The following is an 8,248-nucleotide window of genomic DNA, read 5'->3' as shown; positions in this document are numbered from 1 at the left end:
TGTGCACAATAAAAGAAACTTTCATTCACAGATATGTTTATTCAGTTTTATTAAAGAACCTAAAGTAGACAGACTTTCTCTACAACAATACAGAATGTAACATTTTCTCTATTTCTTCAAATTTAACTTAGCCAATGAATTTTGTAGTGCATTGTCCAAAGTCACCAGTTTTTTACATTCAGGTTATTTGGTGCAAAATCATGCAGTGAGCCAGGGATGACTGGAAACAGGCATGCAGTTGTACAAATAGGTGGCTCGGACTCCTACTTGCTCAAGGTCAGAAAGATATGTAGCAGTTTTGAGACAGACCACTGTTGAAGATAAGAAGTCCAGGTCTGGGCCAGAGTTAGAGTCTGGATCTCTCCTCCAACACTTCTGTAGGATTTCGTAGCTCTTGGAGTCACAAACAGGTTCAAAGAATTCACTGGAGACAATCAGTTCGATGTAATAGAGTTTTATTCTTTAACAGAGATAAAACCCGAGCCAGTCCCGGAATCTGACTAACTCAATATGTTATGCACAACTTCTCATATATTTCAACATGCCCTGCCTTCTGGTGTTTATTCTCCAGTTTGCGAGCATCAGCAGCCTAATTATTTTGAATTTACAACCTACTACTGATGTTTGCATCGGTGGTCCACCACTAGTGCTAGCATCCGTAGCCCACAGCTGACGCTGGCATCAGTGAGCCAATTATTTTGGATTTATTACCTACTGCTGATGCCCACATCTCTTCTCTCTACTTCTCTATTTGCAGCCTCATGTTATTTGTCTTTCCAGGCCATGTTTCTTAAGAATTTAATAACTGTCAGGTTACATGTTTCAACAAACAGTTTTCCTCACTCGTACAAACCTTAATATCAAATATGGATATAGTTGATATGCTGAGTACATTTTATTATTTTATAATACAGAGCACTTTTTAACTTCAACACCACACAAGCGATACTCTGGTTACTCTGCTACGTGTGTTTACTGCAGTCTCAAAGGACTTAATAAGGTAACGATCATTAAGTTAAGGTAAGCAGAGTTTCTGTTGATGGCTCAGCGCCCAAAAGAATCTTTACACATATTGAGATGTATGAAAATAACCCAAACAACCGGATAAGAGGCTTCCTTCTGGCGCACACAATAAACAATATACACTAAACTGTAAGTAGATCTGATATCGCTTGAAATACAGTCCTGTAGATTAATATAGCTCAGGTGTCCTGGTTATAGTGATGTTAACTCTCAGATATTAGCATTAAAAAGTAGCAGCAGTAATAGGATATTCATATTAGTAGCCCATTAATTAGTATAAAGCCAAATCAAGTCGCCTGGTCTGAGGTTATGGAGTCTCTCTGGCACCTCCTGCGGAAATGTGGCCTTCACCTGTGTGTGTATGGCACTTTGTGACTGGGTTTTTTTATGGGGGGACACTCACACACTCACAAAAATGTTGCTTTCTGCTGTTAATAATTCAACACAAATCTCAACCCTCATTCCACAATATACAAACAATTCCTTATTATGCAAGATTTGATCTCTGACTCAGAGCCCTGAGACAAGAGTAACTGTCTGATCTGCAAGTAGAACTGGAACCACTGGGACTGTGGAGACCTCTTCAAAAGAGAGCAATAATGTAGTGACAAATAGCACAATGGGAAATCTGCAGTGAGGAATGATCTTCAGAGACACCACAGTTATAAACAAAATAAGTAGCATTTTCTGAAAATCATTATGCTTGTGTTCCCACTGTGGCAGACTTTCCATAACCACAACCGTTACTCATGCCTGCTCTATTGATGCTGTTTTTCAGCTCAGCAAAAAGAAAACAATGTTAAGGGACAGAAAGTCTGGTTTTAGCACATCCTGTTAGAGAACCACAATCCAACGCGAATATGTGAAACACATCGAAACCTGTATTCTGGTGGAATAAAGGCATTTGTCATCAAACACCTTCCAGGGAAAGTTTCCATTAAAACGTTGTTTGATATAAATAAATAAGTGATAAGTGTTCAATTAAATTCCATGCTTAAAATCTATATTAATCAATATTACCTGGAAACACAAGACGTGTGCTAGTTGGCCTGAAAGGTTTGAGATTATTCATATTCAAAGCCGACAATGGCAATCAGTTTAGATTTAGGAACAGCAAACTTCACTTGCTGAACAGAGTTCGTTTTCTGACAGCAGGTCAATATTTGAGTTGAATCTGAGAATGTGTGCACAGGGTTTTACTGGAGGAACGCTCAAGCAAATCCAGCCAAGCTTAAACAAAGTAATTTCTAATGCAGACTCCCTGAGATGTCCTGCATTATGATAAAGGCAGTTCATACATGGTGTTATTAATTTAAATAAATGGTGTAAATAGACTTTTCACTAACACAGATGTTCCAGCTTACAATTCTTTAGTCTGCTCCACAATATACAGCGACACACAATGTTGTCAACATTGTCACACTGCATGCTCTTTAGACAAGAACTAACCACTACAACTGCAACCTCAGCCTACTCAGAATATAAATTACATCAGAGTGTTTGGAGCCCGCAAGATGACGACCCACATGCCAGATGCTCGAGTCCTTCACAAGGTCTGAGAGAGGTCACCAAAAGGAAAGAGCTGTGATGACGGAAGACGGACAGAATCTGCTAGAGCCTACTGTTGCTCTGTCGTTACCTATTTTATCGGGACCAAATCTCACGGCTTTAAAAAACAAAACAGAATCGCTGTGTGCTGAAAAGCTGTGGTTTGTGGTTTGTGTGTGTCATGTGGAAATCATTGAAGTGTTTCAGGCCATAATTTAACTTCAGCTGGGACATCTACCACTCATATCTTAAGATTTCTAAAATGAAACTTATGATGGTAATTCACGTGTATTTGATTGATTGATTTATGATTTATTGATTGATTTGTTTGTTTATTTGAGTGCCCCACTCAACGGACTCATGTGGGCTTATCAGACAATCCTCACATAGCAATTACTGAAATTATGATGCATGTCATGTTAAAGACACGTTTAACTGAATCAGTTCCTGCAGCTACGGAGTAACTGAACAAAAGGATCAGTGTCGGTGAGACAGCAGCTTTATTATACAATGAAACAAAGCAGACACGACCTTGGGGCAGAGAAACCTTGAGTGGTCTACAGTACGTACTTTGTTTTTCTATTGTGTGGTATGAGAAAAACAAGCAATTGAAGGCTGGTTGATAACGGGAGAGTGAGCACATCACTGTCGTTCTTTGATCAAATATCCAAAGTTCATAATTAGGAAAGTTTGAGAGTGAGAGAGTTTTAACATTGAATAAATCTGCTCCACAAGGAATGCTGGGTCTGATCATCTATTAAACTGATGCTTTTGAACACATCACACACACACTTTGACAATATAAGCCAGTCTATTATACAGCATCAGTATGAAGAACGTTGAATCAGAAGAAGCCAATAAGACTGAGTCTGTGAAATACTCTTTTTGAATATGGGGGTGTTGGCCCTTAAAAGTGGTCCTGTTGTAAATTCAGGATTAGGTTCATCACAACTTGGCACTAAACATTATTTTGATCGTCCTCTGTGAGTCCTGCAGGGCTGTTTCTTGACTCAGGGGTCTCATAAACAGGAAGGGGAGAGAAAGTTTACTCTCACCACGCTACAACCTTCATTTCATTTGCCTTTTTTACCTTGAGTTGTGTGGATTGTCACTTGTCTTTATCATCCTGCAGACACTTGTAATGGAAATTTTACTGTCTTTATATCATCCTATGCAATGCTATAATTCCCAAACTTTAATTCTGACTAAAAGAACTGTAACATTGCATTGTAAAAATAAAACAAGAAATTCCCTTTAAATTGCACTGCATTGAGCTCAAATTAATGTATCTGTATTCTGCACCAAGTGCAATCTCATATAAGTTATTGCATAACCACTTAACTTTGAACACTTTATTTCCAAGAAAACTCAGGTCACCCTGACCGTAAGCCCAGAACATGAGCATTCTTTTATGAACAAAACATGTCACAATAAGGGGAGATTAACCGTTGCAACTGTTCCACAATACAAAAACACTGAGTGTAATGTGAAACAAATGTTTACTCTAAACAAAACTGTATAAAAGGACCTGGCTTTCTGTATGTATTCAGTTGCTCTGCAGACTAAGGGCTGTTATTGTCTTAATAAAAGTCTCTTGTATTGGAGGATCTCCATCTCCTGCTATTGATCTCTTCTACAGTACTTTTACTTAACTTTTTGCTTAGGAAGGTTCCTAAAAGAGTGAAACGACCCAGAAGTATCTTAGTGTCAGCCATGATAAGAGCTGGTCGAATTCTCGAAATGCTAAGGAAAGGCGCTTCAATGCTTCCTTTCTTATTTCTTTTATCACAGGGTACACTGGACCATCCTTTACGAAAGGAAAGGACATAAGGCCATCCCACAATTGCTTGCAGCAGCAACATTTAAAGCCACCACGGCTAACCCATGTCAATAACATCTGCCAGCACATAATTATGTTGTCTAGTGTAAGTGCAATGGTTTTTTATTTTTTAGCATTGCGGTTGTCTTTTCCTGAATTCTCCTTCACATCTTTCCTTGATCTCATGATGTTTTCCATCGATGTCAAGGAAAAGTGTTGAGGAAAGTCATTTTTTGACTATTCAACCGCAGCCCATGACTTTTACTTGGAAGAGTATTTCTACACCGTGCTGTTGCTACTTTTACTCCAGTGAAAGATCTTCTTCACCTCTGCATATAAATAAGGCAGTTCATATTAACATACTCAGTAATAACGACAACTCATGTGATTTTAATAGAATATTTAATGCGGCAAATGAAAACTGCATTTTCCAAAGTACAAAAAAAATTTGGTCACATCTTGTTTCTTATAGAAAAATACATGTTTAAGATGCAAATATTGCATACAAATATTCTTAATAATTGAAAAATATAAAAATATAAATATTTAGCTCAAATATACAGTTAACAGATTGTCTGCAAGTTACGTTTTCGCATTAACTTACAGCCATGTAAACAGCTGACAATTTTATGTGCAGACTAACGCGAATACAGGAGACCTGTATGCAGTAATATGTCTGTCTGACATACTGTTCAGAGCAAATTCACTTTACTCTTTGAATATACAGTGCAGTAATTTCACAAAGACATAATTTCTGTAAAAATCTTGAAAGGAATTTTCTCAAATGAAGACGACAATATTAAAAACCGTCTCTGATGCCTGTCTGTCATGTTATTCATCCATGGATGGCTGTGACATCATGTATTTCTTCTTAAACACATGGAAGACACTGGAGGACTTGGGGGCAGGAGGCAAACATGGAGAACAATGCTTCTTCTCGGGATTTGGACACCATGTACCTAAGGCGCAGTTCATTCATCATAATTAGGAAAACGTGTAGCCACTGCTTAAATAATAACAAAGAAAGGTCAAATAAGAAGAATTTAGCTGTATCTGTTACCTCTTGGCTTGACAGTCTTGGTGTGGCTCTCGTCCTTTCCTTCAACAAAGTCAAGCTTATCTGAAAGAAAAAGAAGAAAGAAAATCAGGCTAAGCTGAGAAAGAACACTGAAAAAAAATTCTGTCTTTAAAACATCAGTATCACGTCTTTTATTTGATGTGGATATGACTGGAATCATTTCAACCACAGATGGTCTTCCTCAGGTGAAGGTAAAGAAGTAAACATATACCTGTATTTATTTGCGATGAAATGACAAGTCATCGTCTCCTGATAAGACAACCTGCCACATATACACCAGGACAATATTCCCAGTCTGTATCTCTCAAGTGTGATCACAAAATATTACATTAATACTATAATCTATTTTTTTTCATTATTACTACATTCTTTGTTTGTTGTCTCCTACATTATATTATGATTTGGCAAATAAATCAGCAAATCATGTGCATGTGTAAACTTTGATAATTCCAGTATAGATGTTCCAAGTCAAAAGTTATGATTTTTCTCAACAAAAAAAAGTGTAAAAAGTATGTTGCATTAAAACTACTCCGACAAGTACAAATTTACTTTAATTTACTGAAAAGAATGACACGAAACAGAGTAAATGTAATTCGTTTTCAACACTGCTGAAAGTGTATGCGCATATTTGAAGTGGTCTGGAGTTTCTGACCAATAGCAGTCATCCTAAACACATCAGAAATACCTTACAGAAAGATTGGCTGCTTAATATTAAACAAATGTTGAATAAATAGTGTAATGGAAATGTACCAATATGTCTGCACGATGACATAAGATGACCATATTTAATATGCGTTGGTATTCTTATAATAATTACATATCATGTTTTATATCTTTTGGCTCTTAGTTTGTGTAACTATTGTATATAGCTGTATTCCTCCCCTATAGAAATGCATATTTGTGGGAGGAAAGCCATTCGAAGAACATCTGGTATCACAGAAACATGTTTTTCACTCTGGACAAGTAATATAGTGGCCCATTGGTGCACAATCACTGTCGTACCTCTTAAATCTCAATATTATGACTTACCTGGAACAGGCTCATTGGTTTCCTTTGTCCCGTTGGATCCATCTTTGAAGTTGAAGGTACTGGGTAACACACTGAACCTCAGGACATTGTTCTCTTGGAGAGACATGACAGCATATCTTCCATTTTCAGTGATACTTCTCTCTTGATCAGCAGGACGTTTGAGTGAGACCACATCCTTCCTCGTCTTCTCTCCTCCACGTTTGAGTGCGTTAGAGAGGGACTTCCTCCTCTTCCGACTCAGGCAGCGCTTAGTATTTCCATTCCAGACCCTCACTTCAGAGGAAACAGGTAGCTCCTCAGTGTTGGTGGGGCCAAACATTTCAGCTTTCTTGAGATTCACCCCAGATAAAGAGGCAGGTTTTTTTAGTTTCCTGTTTAGTTTCAATTTTTCGTGAATCCTTTGTCTGACTGAATATTCCCCTGTCGGGACAGTTTCACTGGACTCTCTCTTCAAGGGACTGAGTTTCACAGTGAGAACTTCTGGAGGCCTTGGTGCTCCATCAAACAAAGCCTCTGGAGATGTAATATGTCTCTTTCTGCCACCAATTAAAGCGCACTTGTCTTGTGCTGCTGAGCCAAACAGTACCAGTTCTACAGATCTAACAGTTGAGGCTAAAGGTTCACTATCAGTCGCTTCAACAAAAACCTTCCTACATTTTGAAATGCCCTCAAGGACAGGCTTTGAATCCACATAAACAGGAGGTTTGCATTTCTTTGATTTCTTACGGACTGGAAAGAAATCATCATGACTGCTTGGTCTCTTCTGCTTTCTTTCAAGAGTTTCATGTTTACCACTGAGGCTGAAAGTTGTCTTGAGGGCATCACTCGCACTAATTTGAATTTGTTCTTCTTCAGTTTCCAATGACTCTGGCACATTTGAAGATGTCAGCTGAGCTTGTTCATAATTGTCTTCTAGGTCTGACATCTGGCTGGCAACTTCTTTGTCACTACTGACTGAAGTCAATGACAGCGTAATTCCAGTAGATTTCAACTGATCTTGTACACAATCCACCTCGTGGTCTGACTGAATTTCAGTGTCTCTGCTGGAGAATTGTTCCATTCCTTTCTCACTACTGTCTGAACCGCTTGACTGGCTTCTTTCTGTCACTTTCATCTGAGCTTGTTCAGAGTCCTTTTCAAAGTCTGCCATCTGGTTAGGAGTTTCATTTTCACTGCTGAAGAAAAGATCTTCATCTTTGTCTTCACTTAAGAGTATAATGCTTGACTGGCTACTATTCATGCTCATCTGGGAAATGCTCATTGGTTCTTCATCAGAATATGAGTGAGGTTTGTCAGTATCTTCAGTAATGTCAATGGTTACCATAATTTGATTGATGTTCTCCCCACCTTTCGCTTGATTCTCTCCTTCTTTGTCAGAGTGGAATTTGCTGATCGCACACAGTTTATCTTGCTTTTGTAGAGCTACATCTTCCTTATCGAGGGTGTTGTTAGTAAAATCTTTATGACTTTGCTCGTTCTCACACCAGCATTTACTCAAAGAAGGCGTGCTTGACCCAAAAATTATTTCCATCCACCTGTCAATGCAGCAAACCTGTTCTATGGGACAGACTGTCTTGTTCTCAAGTCCAGAGTCCGTCAGTGTGACATCCAAAACCTCAGGTAGCTCATCCTCCACTGAACTATTCATGACTCTCTCTGGCTGACTGTCTGTGTCCATACTTTGTGGCATCTTGCTTTGTGCTTGCTCAAAGACAACTTTGGCCTCTTCTGGAGGCAAAACGTGGATTCCA

The sequence above is a fragment of the Enoplosus armatus genome, chromosome 6, assembly GCF_043641665.1.
Source record: "Enoplosus armatus isolate fEnoArm2 chromosome 6, fEnoArm2.hap1, whole genome shotgun sequence".
NCBI classification, from domain to species: Eukaryota; Metazoa; Chordata; class Actinopteri; order Centrarchiformes; family Enoplosidae; genus Enoplosus; species Enoplosus armatus.
The sequence above is the reverse complement of the archived record's forward strand: the minus strand, read 5'-3'. Positions refer to the sequence as shown.